This window comes from Vulpes vulpes, chromosome 9 (genome assembly GCF_048418805.1).
Source record: "Vulpes vulpes isolate BD-2025 chromosome 9, VulVul3, whole genome shotgun sequence".
NCBI lineage: Eukaryota > Metazoa > Chordata > Mammalia > Carnivora > Canidae > Vulpes > Vulpes vulpes.
In genome coordinates, this window is record NC_132788.1 from 49,962,001 (window position 1) to 49,987,211 (window position 25,211).

At 35.1% G+C, this 25,211-nt stretch overlaps 1 long non-coding RNA gene across 2 annotated transcripts in view; it reads right to left on the reverse strand.

Annotated features, from left to right (window-relative positions):
• Nucleotides 1–9,365: 9,365 nt before the first annotated feature.
• The window catches only part of LOC112918695 (uncharacterized), a 79,275-nt gene continuing 63,429 nt past the window's right edge, over nt 9,366–25,211 (reverse strand). For both annotated transcript variants that reach the window (XR_011994269.1, XR_003234740.2), the window contains 2 exons: nt 24,231–24,404; nt 9,366–9,827 (listed from right to left, as the gene is read on the reverse strand). This is a non-coding gene — a long non-coding RNA (uncharacterized lncRNA). The remainder of the gene's footprint in view (nt 9,828–24,230; nt 24,405–25,211) is intronic.

Consider the following 25,211-nt stretch of genomic DNA (forward strand, 5'->3'; position numbering starts at 1 on the left):
CACTGCAGCACACAAGTGGGAAATTATTCTGAGAATTCTATTTCTTTGCTTTATAAACTTGCAGTCTCTGGTTTGTCATGCTATTCTTCCAATAAAATTACAGAGATCAGTTGGAACACCATAGCATTCAAAGGGTTTTTTTTTCTGGTTTGCATAATTATGATTTACTAATTTGAGGATTAGGGACAGAGCAACAAATACTCTGAACAAAGTGCCACAGAAAATAGTTCATAGTAGGGGCAGCTGGATGGCTCAGTCATGAAGCTTCTGCCTTCAGCTCAGGTCATGATCCCATCCTGGAGTACCAGGATTGAGCCTCCTCCAGGCTCTGCGCTGAGCAGGGAGCTTGCTTCTCCCTCTCCCTCCCCGTTCACGCTTGCTCTCTCTCTCTCTCTCTCTCTTTTACTCTCTCTCAAATAAATAAAAGCTTAAGGAAAAAAATGTACATAGTAAAATTAAGATATCTTTCATAGCCTGTCCTAGATTCTGATTATTTTGTGCATATAAAATATTGAAATAATACAGGTAGAAAAAGTATTGACAATCTCCATGGAGAATTAATTAATAAATTAGTAATATTAATAATTAAATATATTAATACATTGTAAAATTAATCCAATGGAATTATTAACTATCACTGGAAGTAAGCATATAATTTTGCTTTGTTACCAGTATGATTTTTTATTTTATAAATTAATTTAATATAAACTGACTGTTGCTTTTTCATGCCAACATAAAATTAATTTCCAAAATCTCTAATTAATTTGTAAAGACTAAAGATAATGAGTGACATTAATCACATTTAATGGAAGTAATAACATATCTGACCACCAAACTGCTATAGGAAAAAATTGAAGCTAAAATTAACTAGGCTTTCTATGAGAAAATTAACTCAAGTCTCACATAAACTTAATATCATGCTTTCATAACACTTCAGACTGAGATAAAAATCAAGGAGAGATTATGTAGCTGTCTCTTAAATAAAAATGAATAAATTGATCTAGAAGTCCAAGGATTTATCCTAATTTGTTATATTCACTAATTTGGTTCTGTATGTAATTCAGTATGCATTTAGTATAAAAGTCTCAAATATATTTATAAATCTTTACTGAAATGTTCTTACTATTTTTTTTGGAATAGTAATTGCTAGCAGCTAGACTGAGAAATTTTACATTTCTTTTCTTCATATAATAAAGTTAGCAGTTAGCCTTAACCAATTCATATCTTGATTTTCTGAGTTTAGTCTATTACCAGAGGAGAGTTTTTCTTCTGTCTTCTTTTGGATTGGATATTCTTTACTATTTAATTTTATGTCCTTTGTAGGCATGTGGGCTGTACGTTATTGTTTTGTTTTAATGGAGACTGCTTTAGAGTTTCTAGTAGCCACTGATTCCATTTGTAAGAAGCTTGGAGGTTACCCCCTTTGTCCTAACAACAAGTGAAAAAACCCAATAGACTGAAAAATCAACTCTTCTTGGATCCCTAACATAAGGGAGGACACAGGGAAAACCACTTCCGTCTGCACTACCTATTTCATGTTTCCTTTATCTCATTGAGGACCTCACCTTTTCCTATAATTCTTTGTCCTGTAGAGTCATTCAAACTTTCAAGGTCTGACCCCTCAGTGATCCTGCCTTTCATGAATGACAGAGGTCATGAAGGCAACAAAAGCCTCCACCCCAGAGAATATGTGGGCCCTCTATTCTACACTGTTTCACAGCAGCCCAATTTATCTTTGGCAATTTGAATCCAACACCCCATCCAGGAAAGTAACCCTCTTTCTTTGCATATATTGGTTTATCAGCAGGAGGAGAACAAAACAGCCAGGTGGCAGTCTCCACTTCCAATTCAGCAGCACTATTGTTGGTTCCCTTGGCAGAAACATTTCTCCCTTGGCAGTGAGGACCTCCAAACCAGCAGAGCTCAAAGTTGTAAAAACAAAAACCAACAATTCTGTGAATGCATCACTAGATGAATGACTGGAAACTCTTTGTCTTCCCTTTCTTTATTCCCAGGCCTATGTATTCTGGCTATGGGAGAAATAGATTGGTCACTACTTGTAAGGCAAGAACAAATATGCTCTGTGAACTTAAGATCTCATCTATTGGGCACTCTTCTTACCATGGTTGTAGCTATTGAGGTACTTGTATAAAATTAAAGAACTCTTCAGAAAATAATACTTCTCTAGGAGGCTTATTATGAAATGCATTCTACATATCAGAATACCATCTCTTCAGAGTACTTCCTGACTTAGGTCATAATGGTGTTTTCAGATGACCATTCCACTGAACTACCTCAGTCCAGCCTGCAAAAGAGACGTGTAATTTACAGAGTCCCACCCTCAGCATAATAAAGCAGAATATAGAATAGTGGTTTGGAATCTAGAGATAGTAGTTCATTAACCAGCATAACAGTCCTGAAGGAAAGACAGTGTAAAGATACTGTATGCTTATGGATCACAAGTAGAGTTTGGGCATTCTCAGGGTTATGATATTAGAAAGTTTAATAAAGCATTGACAACAATTTCATTTTTGAAATATCACTGTGGCTTCTATGTGAAGAAGAGGTGCTCTCTTTGGATCTGTGTTGGATAGGATGGAGAAAGTTGAAGATATTAAATATGAGACACTTATTAATCCAAGAAAAGATTTTGAGTAGATAGCTGGATAATCTGGCTTATACTCAGTGAAGTGGCCTGCACTATTCATAACTGGGGAAGTCATTAGCATATTGAGACTATATAGATAAGATTAGATCAGAGACTGGTTAAGATTACCTCCAAAAAAATGTAGCTAGAGAAATTAAGTGAATTGTTGATGTCTAACAATTATGAGACAGGTCAGAATGCACACATCGTGGGAATCTGATTTGGTAAAGACTCTGGAGGCGAAATATAATTCCCAAATATAAAATCTGATAATAAGAGATTGACTCTGATTTAAATGGCGGACAAGAGCTCTATCTATGCCCTATTATGTGATCATTTACTCAGTATCTGTTGTGTTTCTGAGGCATTTATGCAGATTTGTAGCCATCTGTGGAAAAAAAGTTTGAAAATCCTTGTTTTAGAAAGTAACTGGAAGTTAAGTTTGACCCCTTGCATAGACTGAATATTAGTCTCAAACAATGTTGGTATTGGGGCTTCAATAATCATTGCAGAGTTGACATTTCTCAAATACCTGTTTATACAAGTGTGAAGCCCGAATTTATTCTTTGAAGGGTTGTCTTTTCTCCCTTTTTCCCATAAATTATTCCAAAAGGGCATATTGCTAGGGCTCAGATAAGAAAGGAAATAATCTCAGGCAATGGAAATATTCTCCAAGTATCAATGAAACAAAACAGTCAAAATTAAAGGGACTTGGGGAGTTTTTCATTATAGCTCATTTCGACAAATTCTATTGATTATCACAATCAAAATACCTCTCTAGGAGCCTCTTGAGGAGATTGATTCAGTATGCCTGGAGTCGTGCCCAGGCTTTGGTGTTTTCAAAAGCTCCACAAAAGATCCTGGATATCAGCAGCATTTGGGAACACTGTGTCTGAATGTCTCTAAGAAGGAACTTAATGAGCACAAATTTATGGCGGTGGCTTACAGTTGAATTTGCTGGTCAATGAAAGGGTAATGGCATATGGTTACAAGAAAGATAATGTCACAATTATTTTAAGAGTGAAATTTTCTACCAGACTGAGGATCAAAGAAAGGACAATTTAATTAGCAATAATGTTGATCCAGCTAATTACCACCATATCCAGAGGAGGGCTTGCAGCATTTAGAAGACGCGTCAATCTTCGCATAGGGTAGCTTGGTTGTCTGTGAGGACATGCGCCTGTGACAAGCCATCCGGCATGAATGTTAGCTTGCCAGAGACATCCGGGACCCAGAAGACCTATCTGACATCTGCAGATCAGAGTGAGAAATTATCAAGAGTTTTCAGTTTCATCATTGTTATACAATCTCTTTCTGTGACCTATACCATTTCTCTTTCATTGCCCAGACAATTCAGCTGCAAGGTTTTGTCATAAATGAACTTAATTCTGGGCCTTTTTATGGAAATTTAGATAACAAGGATATTAGTTAAATGGTGTTTAGATACATTTTCCCCCCAGTTAGCAATTCAGCTAAATGAGTAAATCTGTTCTGTAAACAAAAATCCTTGCATGTCTACGCATTCGTTATTGCTTATTTCAAATGGGTGTTCATTAAACCCTTAATCTCATTTATTTATTTAGTGATTTAGTTAGCATAAGTAAGTTCAAACCTTCTGGAATATGTTATAAAATCCCACCCATTACTTTGGCTGTTGTTGAATATAAAAATGATCACGAGCATGAAGGCCTTTTATGCACTAGCACCTCTTGTATGATTGTTGGTAATGCTTTGAAATACAGAAGAAAAGAATTTGTAATATAGTCTGGAGTCACACATAAGTGGGGATAAGGCTACAATGCATATATATATATATATGCTACAGACCATATATATATATATGCTACAGACCACCTACCCAAAGCAACCCCCCATCATGCAAAATATTATTTGTTATACTCTAAACTGCTGTGGGAAAGAGAAATATTCAGAGAGTATGAAAAACTATGGATCTTATTCATATCGACACAGAATCAAAGAGAACAGACTGAATCTATTTCCTTCTTTTATGTTGAATATGATGCCTCTGGGAAAAGGAACTCAGGAATTTGAGTTAAAAATAACAAGATAATAACAACAAAATAACCTGAGGCAGCAGCAGGAGCAGCATTAACATGTATTATCACAATTAACATTATCATTGAAACTTCTATTTAATAAGAATCTCTGAAATGTGAGGCAGTGTTAACACTCTACTTTCTTTTTAAATTTTAATTATATTTAATCATCCCATTGGCTCCATAAAGTAAATATTATGATCCCTACTTAAGGAATGGAACATTGGAAAGTAAGTAGTTTGCCTAAGGCGGCGTAGCTAGAAAGCGATGCAGTAAGGATTCCAATCTCAGCTTTTATTAAACTGGTTAGACCTGAAGAAGCCTTTGGTTGGCTGGCAAAGTATTGGAATGTGGTTGTTATTTTTTTTTTATTTGAAGATGTTTCTTCTCTCTTTTTGTTCCTTTATTCCTTCTTAACTGTTTTGTTTTGTAGTGTTTTTTTTAAGGTTTTATTTATTTATTAGAGAGAAAACACTTGAGAGAGAACAAGAGAGAGAGAGAGAGAGAGAGAGCAAGAGCAGGGGTAGAGGGAGCCCAGGCAGGGCTCCATCTCAGGACCCTGGGATCATTACCTGAGTCGAAGGCAGAGGCTTAACCAGCTGAGCCACCCAGGGGCCTGTAGTGTTGGTTTTAATTCCTTTTCTCATTTTTTGTTAATTTCTTAACTTATAGAATTTTAAGTTCTTTTGTTAGTGGTTGCTCCAAAGATTACAATATGCATTTTAAGTGATCATAATCTACTCCAGAATAATACTAATTCCAAAATATTAGCAAAATATACAAACTTTGCTCCAGTACAGCTTCATTCCCTTCTCTCTCTCCCTTATGCCATTATTATCATATATATTACATCTATTTATAAGTCTCAAATCTGTAGTAGTACCATAGCTATTATCATATGCAAACTGATATCTTTTTTAAGTAGCTTAAAAAAGAAATAAAAAAATATATCTATTCAGTCTTTATGCCCAAGTTTACAATTTCAGGTGTTCTTCATTTTTCCCTCTGTGTTTTAGGCACCTACTGGAATTGTTTCTTTTTAACCTGAAGACCTTTCTTTAGTGTATCTTGTAAGGCATGTCTCTAACAATAGTTCTCCTCAGAGTCTGTTTCTCTGGGAATACCTTCATTTGTTTTCACTTTTAAAAAAAGCAAAAAAAAAAATAGCTTTATTGAGGCATATTTTATGTATCATATAATCCAATGATTTCAAATACACAATTCAAAGTTTTTAAAATAAATTGATCAAGTTGTGTATCTATTACCAGAAAATAACTTCGGAACATTTTCATTATCCCAATAAGATCTCTTATGTTCATTAATTGCCTCACCCCTCCAACCCCAGGCAAACATTAATCTGCTTTCTATCTTCACAGAATTATTCCTCTGGAGAATTCAGAAAAATAGAATCATACTATAATTGTGCTCCTGTCTCTGACCTCCTTCACCCATTGCAAAGCTTGTGAGGTTCATCTATGTCATATACGTACAACAGCAGTTTGTCCTCCCTCTCTCAATACTAAACATCATTCTACTGCAGAGATACACCACATACTGTCCATTAATCCACTGACCAAAGGACACCCTCCTAGAGCATTCCCAGTTCCTGGCCACCATGAATAAGGCTGCTAAGAATATAAATATACACACTGCTATATGGATATATGTTTTAATTTCTCCAGGGTTAACGTCCACAGAAGTGAAGCTGGGCTGAGTTCTTTCTCTGCGTTCAAGAGGAAAATTTCTGCCTATTTCAGCCTTTGGAGCCTGCCCTTACCTCGTGGTCTTCTCTCCTCATCTTTCAAGCTAGAAGTGGCAGGTTGACTTCTTTTCTATCACGTCATTCTAACTTCCTCTTCTGTCTCTCTCTTCTACTTTTAAGGACTTTGTGATTATAGAAACTCACTGGGTTACATTCAGGATAATCTCCCTATTTTAAGATCAACTGATTAGCAGACTCAAATCCATCTGCAACCTTAGTTCTGGTTTTTAAAATAATGTAACATATAAGGTTTTAAGGAATGGGACATAGACATAAACTAGCGCCGTTTTTCTAGATTCTTTTTTCAGCACTTTATTTTTATTTATTATTATTATTATTATTTAAGATTTTATTTATTTATTCATGAGAGACACAGAGAGAGAGAGAGAGGCAGAGACACAGACAGAGGGAGAAGCAGGCTCCATGCGTGGAGCCCCATGAGGACACCATCCCGGGTCTCCAGGATCACGCCCTGGCTGAAGGCGGGGCTAAACCTCTGGGCCACCCAGGCTGCCCTCAGCACTTTAAATATGCTACTGTCTTTTGGTGTCTACAGTTTTTGATGAGAGGTTAGACATTAATCATATAGATGCTATCCCATATGTCATGAGTCATTTTTTTCTTTTGTTGCTTTCAAGATAATTTCCTGGTTCTTGGATTTCAGTGGTGTGACTGATCTCAGTGCTTATTCAACTTTGGATTTATTGAGTTTCTTGGATATGTAAATTAATGTTTTTATCAACTTTGGAAAGTCTTAACCCATTATTCCCCAAATAACTTTTCACTCTCTCCTTTTTTGGGGGGAGGTCTTCCATTACATACATGTTGGCAAACTTGATATTACCCCACAGGTCTATGAAGTTTTTGGTCATTTTTCTACAGTATCTTTCTTTCAGTTCTTCAGATTGGATGATTTCACTCCTTCTTCCTTCTCCTAAACCACATGTATCATTGAAGTCCTCTAGTAAACTTTTCATTTTGATTCTTGTAATTTTCAAATCTATAATTTCCATTTTGTATCATGTTAATCTCCACTTGAGAATCTACGTTTATTGTGACTTTGTGTTCCTTTAATTTTTTAAACATGATTTCTCTAATTCTTTGAATAAGTATAAAATAACTATCTGAAGTATTTTTGTCTGTGAAATCCCACATCGGAGGACATGAAAATATAACTTCTTTTGATTTTTTCCCCTTAATATTGGTCACACTTTTCTGTTGTTGTTGTTGACCCTTTTGCTTTTTGATGAAAACTGGACATTTTAGATAATGTTGCAATTCTAGTACCTCATCTTTTTTCTCAAAGGTTGTTGGTGGTCTTGCTGGGTTTTACTGTTTTTGTTTTTTGCTTCTTGGTTTATATGTCTCCTTTGATTTGTGTGTTTCTTTGTTTTGTATGCCTGGGCTAAATCTGTAAAATTTGTCTCTGCTGTGCTGTGCAGCCACTATTATTATTACTGCTCAGTTTTTTTTTTAAACATATGGTCTTAGGGGGTGTCTAACTGGCTCAGTTAGTAAAGTGTGTGACTTTTGATCTTGGGGTTGTAAGTTTGAGCCTCCTGTTGGGTGTAGAGATTACTTAAAATAAAATCTCTAGAACCTGTAGTATTTTCAAAATAATTTTAGGCCTTGATTCTTAGTAGTCACTGTTATTAGTATCCATGTGCCTTCGTTGTGATCTAATGTGTGAACAGAGGTTATGCTCAACCAATTCAAGCCAGCAAGACTTCCTTCTTCAGCTGATAGACCTGTATGTTGGTAGAGAAACACGTTAAAAATCTACACCATGTTCAAGTCTTCCCTGGGTCTTATTTTCAGTTTGTGCCGGTCTCCTGTCCACATACAGGCAAAACCTTGCCCTAACCACAATGCAGGATAAACAGGATGTTGGCCTTCCCTGCTCACCTTTACCTGAAATCATCACCTTAATCAATTGTGTTTCTGGTGTTTCATCACTACTACACCAAAATAAATGACCTTCCTTCAGCTATGGCAGTGAAACTCATGTGACTTATGACCTGCCTCATTCTGGCATGTATTCCTTGTAGTCCAAGCTGGGGGAATGAGAGCGGCCTCAGTAGAGAACACCTTAGATTCTCACTGCTCTTTCCTGAATGTCAGCCATTTTTTGAGAATAAATGCTTTTCAGATTGGTATATATTATTGGTCAATCTCCAGGATTCTGAAATGATAATTTATGCCTATTTTTGTGAAAGAGGATTTGGTAATTTTCTCACTTGGCTATAGTTATCAAAAATTTTTAAACATTTTAATTACACAATTATCATAACTGGGCATATTATAAGATTAGCAGAGAATAAAAATATAATCTTGTAAATAGATGCATACAAATCATTTGATAATAACCATCACTCACTTGTGGTTTAAAAAAAATGAGTGAACAAATTAGTAATATGAAAGAAACTTCTTGCCTGATATTTATAGGAAACATACAAAAAAAAATTAAATGTAATCACTGTGACAGTCCTCAATTTAAACTTGTTCTGCAAATCCTGGCTAATGTAAGTGAAATAAGAAGGAATAAAAAGTTTAAATCTTCAGAGGGAAAAAATAAACTGTCCTTATTTCGAGATATTGTGACTCTCCACAAAGAAAATCCAAAAGGCTTGGGAGAAAAATCTTTAGAACTTGTCACAGATTTTAGGATACAGGTTTGCTAGATGTGAGGTTGCCAGACAATAAAGCCTTTCTACAGAAATCAATAGTGTTCTTTTTAAACCAAAAACAATCAATGAGAAAATCAAATTTTTAAAAGGTAACATTTACAATAGTAACAAACTTGTTAGGAATCTAGTAATAAATCTTTACACCAGATTGCTATGGGAACAAGAAAAAAAAAACAACTAAACACAAGTGGGTATTTAGAAAGACACTTTTTTTCCCAAAATATATTTGAATGTTGTATGTGACAGGTGTACAGATCAGTTTGTTAAGATACAAAAATAGATCTCTTGGAATACCTCATTAACAAAAATTCATCCTAATATATAAATCTTTTAGATTTAAAAGCAAATCTTTAATACCTTTAGGAGAAAAAATTGTATGAGACAATTTGCATGACAGTAGGTTAGGGAAGTTTCTCTTAATTCAAACTTGAAAAGTACAGATCATAAAGGAAAAACGTCCACATTACAATGAAAGACAAAGGCACCATGACACTTTTTTCCCCAAAGCTATAAGCTGATGCAGAACTGATGTAAATCAACTTTATCTTTCCTTCTTCATTCAATTATATTTTTAAACGTATTTTTCTCTCCAGTCTCCATAAAAAAAAGTAATCAAAGCAAAAGGCACTATATTGGTCATCCATAAAACTGGTACTCTTTGTGTACTTTCAATTCTAAATGGAATAAAATGAAAGAAAGAAATCAAAAAGAAATAAGGGCAAAAATAGAGATATTTGAAAGTACCAAAATGTATAAAAAGCTAATAATAGTGTTAAGGATTCTCTAAGTCTCACAGCTCTTGGTCACAAAATAATAAGTTGTTTGGGATATTTTACTAATTCTATTTTAAATTTTCCTTTAAAAATTCACACCAATCATCAAGACATTAATCACTACTGTTACTTAAATGTATCTTGAAAAATTCTTATTAAAAATGCAACTTTTCTCTCTCATCCATTTTGAGTTTATCTTTGTGTCTTTGTGGATGGAACTGGAGGGTATTATGCTGAGTGAAATAAGTCAATCGGAGAAGGACAAACAGTGTATGTTCTCATTCATTTGGGGAATATGAATAATAGTGAAAGGGAATATAAAGGAAGGGAAAAGAAATGTTGGGAAATATCAGGAAGGGAGACAGAACATAAAGACTCCTAACTTGGGGAAACGAACTAGGGGTGGTGGAAGGGGAGGAGGGCGGGTGTTGGAGGGGAATGGGTGACGGGCACTGAGGTGGACACTTGACGGGATGAGCACTGGGTGTTTTTCTGTATGTTGGTAAATTGAACACCAATAAAAGTTAATTAAAAAAAATGCAACTTTTGGTATTTTTACAAAATAGATTATATTTGCAAAGTTTCCACATGTTTGAAATTGTTTAAGACTAATTTTTAGTCGTAAAATAATACTAGGTACTATAACTTGCCCAAGAAGAATTCTATTCTGTACTAATATACTAATATATTTTTGACAAATTGATCTATTTCTTAAATATAACAGAAAATGAGGCAGTTGTCTATAATAAGAAAATAAAGCCTTCTAAAATTCAGCATACATGACACAGTAAAACTAAAAATGTACCCCCCAGCTTTTGCTCTGTAACTGAAAAGAGTAATTGAGAGAAAATGCTGCATACAAACCAATTATATCCTTTCCTAAGATACATTTTTTTTAAAAGCATAAGACCCATCTGTCTTAACATCTGCAAAATTCTTATAATTAAAAGGGAAGGAAATAAACAGTAGAAATTATTCAAAGATGTTTTTATCCTTCACTAAATTTTCTATGCCTTGGCTATAAGGAAGAGTCTTATAGGAATTACACTTTGTTAAAATTGAAGCTTTGCAATTTTGTGATCAAAACTGTGAATACCTGATTTTTATCTTGTCTACAATAACTTTTGCCTTTTTCTATTCTTATTGTAAAATTGATTGTATAATTCTTCACTTTTCTGTTGACCTGGTAAGTCAAATATGGCTAAAATCAGACAATACAGGGCACTTGGGTGGCTCAGTGGTTGAGCATCTGCCTGTGCTCAGGTTGTGATTCTGGGGTTCTCAGATCAGGTCCCTCATTGGGCTGTCTGCTTCTCCCTCTGCCTATGTCTCTGCCTCTCTCTGTGTGTCTCTCATGAATAAATAAATAAAATCTTTTAAAAAATCAGACGATATTAGGTCTCTGACTACTGAACTACCAAACGGAACTATTTCAGCTAACTGATTTAATGAATCATTAATTTGTTCTTTCATTCAAAATATATTTTCATCAACAAAAACATATCTTTCATGTACCATTCTAGATGCTAATATAACGGTGAAGAATACAGCAAGATCCTTGCTTGTATAAAGTTTGGTTGATAGTTTTTTTTTTTTTTTTAAGTTTTACCCCAGCATAGGAGACACACAGACTCCAGGATCATGGCAAACCACCAAACAGGGATTGAAGCCTCTTCTTTATGTCTCACAGTGAAGAGAGATATTATTCTCCTCATATGTTTCATTTATTTAAAGCCACTTAATGAGGTGGGATAGTTGGGCAAAGGTGAGGTCACATCTTCACTGTCATTGGTGTTTAAAGAATGAGAAGCAGACCAGAGATTTTTTTGCCTGATTCTGAGGAATGATATGGAGAGCCATGTATGTAGTTATGGATCCTATATAGCATTATTTTATTTAAAGTTTTAGGTAAAAGATGTGTGTGCCTTTTTTATATGTGTCAAGCAATCAATGGTCTAAATACACTGAAAATATTCCCTTATTTAATCTTTCTAAAAATACCTTAAAGTAAACCTGATTATCAGAATTTTACATATGAAAAAACAGGTACAGAGAAGATAAGTACTTGGGCTGAGGTCACACAGCTAGTAAGTGACAGAGCCAGCATTTGAATCTAAACTGTAAAACTTTAGAGTTCACGTTGTCGACCATTATATGCTGCCTTTTACGTATTCAATGACATGTTTCCTTGGCACTCAAGTGGACTTCATGGGAAATAGCAAAAACATTCCTTCTCTTTTGTTACTAGAAAAGAGCCAGTTGTTATAATATAATAATTCAAAATATGCTAAGCTGGAAAAAATATATGCTAAACTGGTAAAAAGGAATAAAACTAATCCTGGAACTGTACTTTCTAACTGAAACAAAGCTCATGTGATTCTTCTCAAAGCCATGGGAATATGTGTTTAATAGTTTACTGAGTTTTAACAGGCCTTTGCCAGCTGTCAAAACCACATTATTTACTTTCAGAAAAGGGAGATTGGGGACCTCTGCATGTAAGCCCTTACAGAAAAGTAACAAAAATGCTGCCAAAAAATTGTCAAAGCCAACTCTATAGAACTCTGAAAATTAGCCAATGACTTGTAACAATCTCAGGGGCATTTTTTCGAGAAAAATTGCTGAACCAAAGAACAGCAGAATTTAGGGCATTCAAATCTGACCTGTTCCTATCTCTTACCTACACATTAGGAGGCATCTTTAATTAGGAGATATCTCTAATGTAGAGATGTATTATCTCTACATTAGGATGGCTATTAGCACAAATCTGGAAAATATAAGAAAAAAATCTGGAAAATAACAAAAATAAGAATTTGTTGAAATTAGAACCAGTATCATCGCTGGGGGTGGAGGGACTATAAAATGGGGCAACCACTATGGAAAAACAGTTTGACAGTTCTTCAAAAAGATAAACAGCATTATTGTATGATATAGCAATTCTACTCCTAGGTATGTACCTAAAGGAATTGAAAACAGGGACTCAAATACGCTTGCGTGCCAATGTTCATTGCAGCATTATTCACAGTAGCCAAAAGATGGAAATACACCAAATTCATAAGGATACAATAAATGTAATATGTTCAGACAATGGAATATTATTTCACCATAAAAAGGAGTTAAATTCTGATATGTGTTATTACATGGAAGGGCCTAGAAGATATCGTGCTAAGTGACATAAGCCAGACAAAAAAGTATGAATAATGAAGATTCTACTTATACATGACACCTAGAATAGGCAGATCGATAGAGACAGAAAAAAAGATTTAGAGGTTACCAAGGATTTAGGGATTTGGGTGGGGAAATATTGCTTAATGAGTACAGAATTTCCACTTGGGGTAATGAAAAGGTTTGGAAATAGAGGTGATTATACAACATTGTGAATGTAATCAATGCCACATACTTATACACTTAAGAATGGTTAAAATAGGGACACCTTGGTGACTCAGTTAAACGTCTGCCCTTGGCTCTGGTCATTATCTTCGGGTCCTGGGATCAAGCCCCAAGTCTGGCTCTCTGCTCAGCAGGGAGTCTGTTTCTCCCTCTACCCTCTGTGCGCTCTCTCTCAAATAAATAAATAAAATCTTTAAAAAATAATTTTTAAAAAATGGTTAAAATGGTAGATTTTATGTTATATATATTTTACTACAATTTAAACAATACAAAAGCCTCTCCCTCAGGTCTTCTGAGCCTTTTCAGCATCATTCACTTAGCAATATTTAAAATCTCTCACTCCTATCTTAAATAACTATGACTGCCCTTTAAAGTTATTTACATTTATTTGATCTTTATAGAAGATAAAATAATAGTGTCCATTTTTTATAACTTTTCTCATACTTACATTGATCTTTCTCTGCCATTCGAAATCAGCACAAAAAATTTTAATCTCCTCTAAAATATCCTGTATTTTCAATCTTTTTCTTATATCAGAAACTTTTCTTTGTCTGTTTGAACTTTTCCTGGTTTCTCTCAGGTTGGAGACAAACTAGAACATGCACTTCAGGAAGAATGTGACAACTGTTAAATATAGTGTAGAAGCTAAATTTTTGCTGTGTGAAAATCTGACATCTTTCTAATTAAAAAAAATAAAGTATGTATGTTTTCCTTTTTTGTCTTTACTTATAACTTCTAAGCCTCATTTTGTTCTTCGTTTCCTATTTGCAGTACACACTTATTCTCATTACTGCACAGAAGTAGTCTCTCTAAAATTCCATTCTGTAGCATCTAGTTACTTCTCCAGAGTGTCTTTTAATTTTTAATTCCATCTGGCTAAGTGGTGGTCACCTCCCTCAGTGTCTGCAAGGGACTTAATGAAAATGCTCACTAATCCATCTCAGGGGTCAGATTTGTCATTTACCTCTCAGGACTCTGGGAGAAATTAATGAGATCATTGTTGCAGTGCTCTTTGAAGACTTGCATTTTAGGAGAGCTATGCTAGAAGTCTCCAAAGATTTGTACTATGGAATTATTCATTTAAAGATGAATTTTGTGACTTTTAGTAAATGTTGAGCACTAGGTATAGAAAGGAATGAACCTAGCTGTTGGAAACTTGAAACATAATAAAGACCGAACATTCTTAATGATATAACTGTACAGATGACATAGAGGCTGGTGGGGGAGTTTAAATAAAAATACTTGAATGATATAAATAATGCCCTCAAAAGTTTATATCATCATTTATCATATCAGGGAAAACAAGATGGGACTGATACAAAAGTATTAATACCCAGATCAATATTAATTCATTGTTTAAATGTTTATTTTTATAATAATATTATGTAATCATTCTTAGAATTTTTTTAAGTTTGTTTCCTTTTTTTTTTGAGAGAGAGATTGAGAATAAGAGTGCAAGTGGAGAGAGGCAGAGGGAGAAGAAGAGGAAGAATCTTAAGCAGGTTCTACAATTCGTGCAGAGACCAACACATGGTCTCAATCTCGTGACCCTGAGCTCTACTTGAGCTGAAATCAAAGTCAGATGCACAACTGACTCAGCCACCCAGGCACCCTGAGTCATTCTTAGAATGTTTTGAAGACACATATGAAGAAGAGGAAATTTTGCATGGCTTGTGACAGAGTTTCATCAACATTTTGTAATCTTTCCTTTGATTCTGTGGCTGTGTATCTATATTTAATGATGCTGAATAAAGACTATATTTTGAATAGTATATGTTAATTGTCATACTACATAAAAATATTGAACTAAAAGATAAACATAAAATGAAATTAACCAGATCTCTACCACTGTTAATATTTTGGCATTGCTCAATAAAAAGTATTTTTTATATATTTCAAAATTTTCTGTGTTATTTTAACATAATTGCCTATTGTAATGACTTTATTACATGAGAATAAATGCTCATTACACAAAATCAGTACATAAAATATGCAAAAAGAAAAAAATTTGAAATCATCACTAATCCCACCATATAGAGGCATTTTTGCTAATATTTTGTATTATAGTTTCTCAATCTCTTTTGAGATATAAATATGTATATATCTGTATGTATGAGTATAAATACAAATATTGGCATATGCTATAGGCCACCTTATGTCCCTTTGCTCAAATTCATATGCTGTTACCCTGTGTGATAGTATTAGAAGGTGGGAACTTTCCATGGTGATTAGGTCATATGAGCAGAGCGTTCACGAATGGGATTAGTGCCTTATAAAAGAAACCTCAGAGAGTTGCTGACCCCCTCCACCACGTGAGAACACAGCAAGAAGACAGGTGTCTATGAACCAGGAGACAGGCCCTCACCAGACACAGCACCTCAATTGCCTTGATGGTAGACTATCAAGGTTCCAGAGCTGTGAGAAATAAACTTTTGTTGTTTATTTTTTTAAAGATTTTATTTATTTATTCTTGAGAGACAGAGAGAGGCAGAGACACAGGCAGAGGGAGAAGCAGGCTCCATGCAGGGAGCCCGATGCAGGACTCGATCCTGAGACTCCAGGATCACGCTCTGGGCAGAAGGCAGGTGCTAAACCGTTGAGCCACTCAGGCATCCCTGTTGTTTATAAGTCAACCACACTGTGGCATGTTTGCTATGGCAGCCCAAATGTACTAATACAACATAGGTTTACATATAGATATAGAGATATATGCAGAGCATTTTATAATCACATTTCTAGATCAATCAATAAATAAAACCTAAAGGCTTAAAGGCTGCATAATATTCAATACAGGGAATATGGATGTGGAAAGACAATGTATAAAACGGAAACAGCAGGGATCCCTGGGTGGCGCAGCGGTTTGGCGCCTGCCTTTGGCCCAGGGCGCGATCCTGGAGACCCGGGATCGAATCCCACATCAGGCTCCCGGTGCATGGGGCCTGCTTCTCCCTCCACCTGTGTCTCTGCCTCTCTCTCTCTCTCTCTGTGACTATCATAAAATAAAATAAAATAAAATAAAATAAAATAAAATAAAATAAAATAAAATGGAAACAGCATAAGTTCTGAAGTCAAAGTACCTGAATTGTCTCCTTACTCTCCACTAACAGTGTGTCCTGGGCTAGTTTTTGTAACACCATATCTGTTAAATGACAGACAAGATAAAATTGTAACAGAATGTATGGTTATATCATGAAAATTAAATGGAATAATGAATATATAAAACTTTGAAAGTGGCCATATAGTAAACACTTAACAGTGTTTGCTCATTTTTATCATTATGATGATTCAATAAGTTAATCTCTATTTGTTAACCATTTTTTCCCAATTTTCCATTACTGCCAATCATCTTGTGATGATTATCTTCATACAGTGTACTTGCATATTTTTTTCCTTATAATAAGACTGGAGAAAAAGTTCCGTAGTTGACAGGAAGCTACTTTTTAGGATCTTCTGATAAATTTCCAACTAGTACTCTAAAAATACTTTGTTAATTTTGTCTCCTACCAAACGTGTGCTTGAATGGCTAGTGTACCCCTCCTACCAAGACTAAGCATTATCTTTTTTTTTTTTTATTTTTTAAATAAATGGGAGGAGGGGCAGAAAGAGAGGGAGAAAGAGAATCTCAAGCAGACTCCATGCTGAGCAGTGAGCCCAATGCGGGGCTCGATCCCAGGACCCCAACCCCAGGATCACCACCTGAGCTGAAAGTAGACACTTAACCATTGAGCCACCAGGACACCTCACATATAATTTCTAACATGTGTTAATTTGAAAAGGAACTTTTAAAAATAAATTAATACTAATTTTTACTATTTTTACAAAAGTCTATCAAGTTTCCTTTTTTTGGAAGTCGCCCTTACATTTTTATTTGAAAATTATTCTCCTATTATGATGATTATCTTTTCCTATTTATCTCATAAGTGCATTTACAAAATCCTGGTTAAAGCCATTTCCTAAAAGTTTTATCTTTACTGTTCACATTGGTTCATTTTTTATCAACTTTGGAATCTTTCTTTTTAATAAAAGAAAAACCATGTCATCTAAAGATCTAAAATTTCTTTCACGTTTTAAAGATTTTCAGAAATACAAATTATTAAAATTTGTATTCTCATAAACTTCATGCACATGTCTTAAGATTATATTTTCTTTTATTTTAACTTGGAATTGGATCTTATTTTTTACTGATTTTTCAATTAAAAAATGTGATTATCATTGGTGTCATTTCTACTTTTACTTCCTGCAATACTAATTTCAATTCTGCTACTGAATTTGTAGTATCCTTACTATCCACACTTTCTAGTTGCCTTCTTGTATCAACTATGCCTCTTGTAGATTTTGATTTTTTATTTCAAAAAGAATGCTAAAATTTTTCTAAATTTTTATTTTTCAGATAATACTTTTAGAAGACATGTTTTCTTCTGAGTCTTGAATTTACTATTTGTTTTCCCTTTCAAAAAATACACATATGATTTTTATGTCCTTGAAGATCAAAGAAGAGATTAAGTATAACAAATATGTGATGATAGTGCTATTTAGCATGTATTAAGTTTATATTGAGTGCAGTCTTGTTACATGTAATATTTTATTTCCTGCAACCCCTCAAGGTAGATATTATTATCATTATTTTATGGATAATGACATTGTATTTTAGGTTAAGTAACATGCTTATTTGTATGCACACATCTATGAAGAAGAAAAATTGTAATTTAAACAAATGTTAAATGTTTCAACTCCATGTGCTATTTAAGTAACTACTTTTTTGGTCTTATATGCTTTAAAGGAGTTAACATTGAAATACAAATTATTTAAAAAAGACATAGAAAGATATCATCTATGGGAAGAGATAATTATAACTGAACAACTGTGATAAAGAATCAAAATATGCTTTCTCAAGAATAAGTTCCACATAATTGAAATGGTGAGGCTATTCTACCTGGGGTAGTGAGAACTTGCGTTCAGATGTATAATATTTAGGGACACAGAAAAAGTTAGTCTTGCTGCTGCAGAGTGTCTATTTGGGGGAAAGTGTCTACCTGGGGTCAATTGTTTCCAAAATGTTGACTGAGATTTCTAGAACCACACCTCTGACTCTAGAGTGACTTTGGATATTTTGAATGCCCAAATACTAAACTTTATTCTGTTGAAAATCTAGGCATCAAAGATTTTTTTCAATAAATAAATAGTATTAAAATAGTATGTAATAATGAATTGCAAATTCTGTCAAAGAATCATCTATTTAAAGATGCTTCCTGTGTGTCTATATTTGGCACAAAGATGCCAGAATGAATAATGCTACACTGCCTATTTTTTGCAGCTCAGCAAATCACAGTCTAGTGAAGAAGACTCAGGCATATATAAATCATTATAATAGAGTCATAAACATTGAGTACATGCTCAAATAGGTTTACACACAGTGGTACATATCCAAATAGTTATAATATATTGAGGAACATCCTATCAGAGTCATAAACACTGAGTCAAAAGTATAGAACACAAAGGAGTAGTTAATCCTATCTGTGTGAAGAACTATGAAAGCTTCATAGGAGTGTTAATTTGTGATAAGAACCTATGAAATTAATAGGATTTTGTCAGTTAGAAAAGGGGAAAGCAAGTGTCCTATTCTTAATGTTTTCATTATTTTTTTACCTTACTTTCTAGAATTCTTCATGTGTTTGATATGGTGAAGTTCTCAATAACTTGAAGTCCCATTTCAAGAACAGATGTTTTGCCTGGAGAGCAGAGAGCACACAGGGTCATGCTGGCCATAGAGGGATATTGGATTCTGTATTATATTTCAGATCACAGAGTAGTTTTTTAAAAAGTTTTATTTCACAGATTGTTTCCCCAAGTCCCAAAGTTTTGATACTCCAAACTTTGATATTCATTTAGATAAGGTCGGGGCTTAGCTCTGATCTGTGTTAGCTATGTGGTAGATTTAGGGTCAGGGGATCAGACTACTCTTAGTGTTTTTAGAGAATGCTTCCAAACAAGAAAAGACAATTTATACTTAAAATAAAGCAATGTTCTTAGAAGCTGCCCTCTGTTTCCTCGCCTTCCCATTTTAAATCATATGGAACAGGAGACTGCCAGATTCAGAGTAAATACACCAAGGTGATTTAGGAATCTCTTAAATACAACCTAATACTTGGTCTTACTCAACAGAAATCTAGAGTTGCTTTGAAGATCAGGGTATGGCTGAGAGGTGCCACAATCAATAATACTAAAGAGTTCTCATGGCAAATTATAAAGTAAGCAAAGAGAATTTTTTATATTATCTGCCTTTCCTTTGAAAAGCATCTATCCTAATGTCCTTCATTAAAAAAAGTATTTGCTCTCAGGCAGGGGTCAATTCATCTAAATTTAGCTGATTATAGTTAAAACAATTCGTTTACAAAAAGGGCACCCTAAAAAGTCAGAAAGACGTTCAAGGTCAAAAAAGGTAGTCACTGATGGTATGATTTCAGGTACCATAGTAGATACTAGAAGTAGATATTTTTGGGTATGAAAAAAGCTATCCCTCCCCAGACAAAATTGCACCTATCTGGTAAAATGACTAAATATTGTGGAGCAGTTAACTTCGATTTACACTAAATAGATAGGCTTGGAATGACATTCACTAGAGTTCAAATTCTGGTTCTTCCACTTATGAGCTGCGTAGATTTTGTCAAATTTTTCAATATTCCCTAGCTTCTTTTATCTGTAAACAGGGATGATGTTACTTAAATCACAAATTGAGTTATTTTATGCTAATATTCATTTTGGTATTTGGCACAAGGTAATAAACAATAAATATTACTCTCTTTATATCTACAATGCTTTTTTGGTTGCTAGAAAATAACACATGTATGTTGAAAAACACTGGTGTTGAGTATGAACTTCAGGTAATAGCAAATTTTCCAAGACAATGTCTGATGTTGATATTTGTGAGTTTGCAAAAAAATGGCCACATATACATAGGGAGCAAATCCCACTGAAAGGTAGAGTTTATGTCTTTACTTTTTATCAACTGACTTTGTGACTTGCTTAAACCAATGTAATGTAGTTCAGATGATGGAATTTATTTATAAAATTTTGATTTAAAAAAATAACAGATATCATCTATTCTAATTCTTTCATTTTATAGGTGAGAAAGTTGAGGCCTAGACAGGTGGTTTTTTTCCTATTTTCCCTTAAAATTTTACCTTTTAAAAAGGTAGAAAACAAAACCATATTAAAAAAATCACAAACTTGTTATATATTTTTTTCCATTAATGAATTACTTTTCTATCTTGTAGACTTAATATGATTAAGCCAATCCTGAGGTTTATAGTAAGGAGAAAGTGGATCATTCTGAATAAAGGAAGTCTATAGATCAGAGAAGAAGGAGGCTATGAGGCAAGTATCTTCCAAAAATTGAGCAGAGAATTAGAAAACCCTTGTGGTATTGTTAGAGGAGAAAACAAAGGGAGGGAAATGGATCATTGTGGGTGTCCTCAAATCCCCTTTGCTCAGTCCTTATTTAGAGGGACAGGAAAGTTAAAGTTAATAGTATACACACTCAGAAAGGTGGGGAGGCAAGTATCCCAACGCAGCTGGCTTGCTATTTACTTAGCAGAGCATACCCTGGAAAATTGCTTACACTTATAATGTTGTATATTCAGTGTGGTCATACTTACGCATGAAGCCCTGGGTAGAAGACTAGCTGTGAGTGAATGAAATGTATACATAATGGTTCTAATACGTACTCCCCTGCATTCTCCACAGTTTACCTATGTTGTGTAGGGAGAAGACTTGCATTCCCCAGTTGGGAATGAGAAAGAACTTTGCGTTTAGAGTAATAAGGGAGAAAGAACTGCTCTATCTGGGGAAGGAAAGCTCAGGCATATCTCTTTTTTTCTATTCTGTCTCCATTTGGGTGGCCTTTGTCCATGGAATCAGAAAAAAATAAGCTGCACTTTATAATTTTATTCTTCTTGAGGGAAGACCAAGAAAACTCTCTCTCTCTCTACCTCCGGACTAAACTGCTTCCATCTAGCTGAGGAGGTTTAGGCCACTTCATCAGCTAGCATTGTTTACAATAGACTTTCCTTGGTTTGGGTAGTGGTACTCAGGACTCAGGTATGTGCTTCCCATTTAGATTCTGGATTGCCTGTACCCATGACAAAGAAATCTATTTTATCTAGCCAAACTCATTAGAGTTCTACATAAGATTTTTTCAGTAAAGTTGAATGTTTATATAAAGCATTGTTTTGCTCACTCTTATTCTTTTGGAATATTTCTTTTTTAAAAAAATATTTATTTATTCATAAGAGACACAGAAATAGAGAGGCAGAGACACAGGCACAGGGAGAAGCAGGCTCCATGCAGGGAGCCCCATGTGGGACTCCATGCAGGACCCCAGGATCACAGACCTGAGCCAAAGGCAGACACTCAACCACTGAGCCACCCAAGTGCCCTTGGAATATTTCTGAGTAACCTCACAAGTAGAAGTATGAAGAGAGGAGGGGAGAAAATTTGGGTCCTTGGCCAAATGTCATCTTAGTATCATATCATTCCTTATTGACAAAACTAACTCTTTAGTGCTACTTAGAATTTTTCAGTGTACTCTGCTTTCGAGAAACTAGGTTACAATACAAAATTCGTATCAATTTAAAGAGAGAGACACATAAACTTCTGGGCATATTCTATTTAAAGATATCCTATCCAATATTGATTTGTTGAAAAAGTATTTATCTCTAGAATAGTCTCCTGAAGAAAGAGGGAATGTAGATGATTATATGTACATAACTCTTACTTAATTTTGTTAAAACATTTCATCTCTTTTTTCCTTTTCAAAATGCTTCTAGGGTTACACGCACTCACCTGCTACCATTCCTCCAGTCTCAATTTCTGATGTCTTCTCTTCCTGACATTTCATTGTGGAAATGTCACAGCACTTCGCCTTCATTACTTTATTCTTCCTTCTCGACACTCACTCCCTAAGTGGTCCCATCTAGAGCCATATCTTTAAATACCCACCTTATGTTAACTCTCAAATGTATATCTCCCGCCTTCCCTCTCTTCTGAATGTCACACTCGGATATCCAACTGCCTATTCAACATCTCCATTTGAATCTAAAAGGCATCTCAAAATTCACATGTTAAAAATAGAACTTTCAATCTCCACTCCCAGCAAATCTGCTTCTCATTTAGTTGTTTCTGGCTCAGTAAATGGCAGTCCTATTCACCTCGTTGCTCAGGGGAAAAAAATAAATAAATAAACCTGCAGTATCATCCTGTCCTCATTCTCACACCTGCTATCCAAAGCATCAGTAAACCTGTTAACTCTAACTTCAACATATTCGATATCCAGAATTTAGTTATTCCTTACTGCTCTAATGGTGGTCCAACCCAACATCATCTCTCTCCCCTGATCTGCTGCAAAGGCCTCCTTGTGGGTGTTCCTGCCTCCTGTCAGCTATTTATCATGCAGTAGGCAGAAAGATGCTCATGCATCAGAATATATCAAATGTATCCCTATTCTACATTCTCCAAATGGTTTCCTTTAAAGGAAGAATATTGGTACTTTATCATAGTGTTGCTATAAAGATTAAATAGCATCATCTATATAAAGCAATTTGTATAGTTTCTGGCATATAGTGAATACTCAAGGATAAGTAAATAACTATTACTAATCTCTTCAGGACAAGATTTTCCTCTCTTCAATCCATCATTCGCAGAAAGACAAAACTGCCTACAGCTTTGCCTACAGCTTCATTGCCTGTCACTCATTTATTGATCAACTATATTACCAGGAAGAGCACTCTGCCCTGACGATATGATGTTCAGTGCTTCCAAGTCCTGAACATTCTGTTTCTGCCACACTGAATGGTGGGAGATGGGCCTTGGGTAAACAGTAGCAAGAGGAAATTAACAATTTCTTGGCCTGTATTTTCAAAAATCTAGTATTGGGGAGAAAATTAACTATTGTGGCAAGGGAGACTATTAGGTATAGAGAAGTTTCTCCATAGCAGACCAAAACATAAAGAGGAGTCAACTCATATTGTAAACCAAGTGTTCTCCATTCAGGTCGCTCAGTATGTTTACTTCTTTGCCATTGCTTTACCTGTCATAGTCTTAGAACTCCTTCAAGTCTGTCCTTAAAGTCACTATTCAGTGAAGCTTTCTGTGACACCCCCAGATACACAGCCAGGTGGTTGCTCTATTCTGGTGCAACCATACAAACTAATTCATGGGAGCTCATCATTTGGAGATATGAATAATTCTGCACAGCTGTGTCTTCTACTGGAATACGGCCTGCTAAAGGAAGGTGCAATATTTTTGGAAAAAAAACTATTACAGCTTTGTGAGGATATAATTGGCATAAATATTATGTAAGTTGAAGGTTTACAACATGTTTATTTAATATACTTATATATTGCAAAATTACTACCATAGTATTAGTAACACCTTCATCCCGCCACATAATTATCATTTCTTAAAGATTTTATTTATTTGACAGAGAGAGAGAGAGAAAGAGAGAGAGAAAAAACATGAGTGGGGGGAGGGGCAGAGGAGAGGGAGAAGCAGACTCCCTTGCTGAGCAGGGATCCCAAGGACAGTGGCGTGGGCTCAATCCAGGACCCCAAGATCATGGTCTGAGCTAAAGGCAAATGCTTAATTGACTGAACCATCCAAGTGCCCCTATCATTTCTTTTTTGTGGTGAGAACATTTCAGATCTACATCCTGAGCAATTATTAAGTACACAAGACAGTATTATTAGCTATAATCACCATGTTGTACATTAGATCCCAGAACTTGTTAATCTTAGAACTGAGATCCCTCAGCTTCTAGTAACTAGAACTCTACTTTCTGTTTTCCTGAGCTTGTCTTTTTAAGATTCTATATATAAAGTGATATCATATAGTGTCTATATTTCTCTGATTTATCTCACTTACCATAATACCCTCAGGGTTAATCCGAGTTTTTGTAAACAGTAGGATTTCCTTCTTCGTCATGGCTCAATAATATGCCATTGTATATATGTGTATATACATACTCCTGTATGTATCTTCTATATGTCTTCTTTATCCATTCATCCATTGATAGACAGAGGTTGTTGGGTTTCTTGGCTATTGAGAATGACAGTCATGCAACTTTGTTTCAGTTTGGATCATCTGAGAGCTTGAGAAGTAATGCCGATACACATGGTTTATTAAGGAAACACCCTCATAAGGAAGGATGTGAAGGAAGTAGGATAGGATAGGAAAAAGAGCTAAGTAAGGAAGTCATCTGTGCTGGAAGTCGTCCTGCAAGCTTAAGCCCCAGTGGGCTCTGGAATATGGATCATACGACAAAATTGGACTCATTTTGAGCCACTGGCATCTGGGTCAGTCAGATATGACCTGTTAGGCTAGGCACTCCTGTTCAACCCAGGGCAATTCTCAAGAGGAGAGAGTAGCTGCTGAGTCCCTGGCAGACATCACTGCAGCAATGGAGGACAGACAAATAATCTGGCCTGATGAAGGAGAGCTGGCCAGAGCAGCAAAAACTTTATTAATTTCTTTGTCCTGACATCTACTTTCTCATTTATCATATAATGGACATTCAAAGATATTTAGTATATCTTTAAATGAATTACTGGATTACACTATACAGTGTAGTGAATGGGATGCAAAGATGAGTTCTTCACCTCATTTGTAGTGAATACCTGGTAAGGGGACAGGGTGAGGTAAAATTACTAACACCAAAATACAAGGCAGGATATCATGTCTACAAGATACATACATAGATTCCATGGAACTATAACTGAGGTGCGAATCTCATCTCAGAGGAATCAAGAAAGACTTCAGGGAAGAAATGGAACTTGTAATCTTAACAAACACACTGATTCTGAGGGGGAAAAAGAGGCAAAACTGGGGAGAATTGTTACAAATATC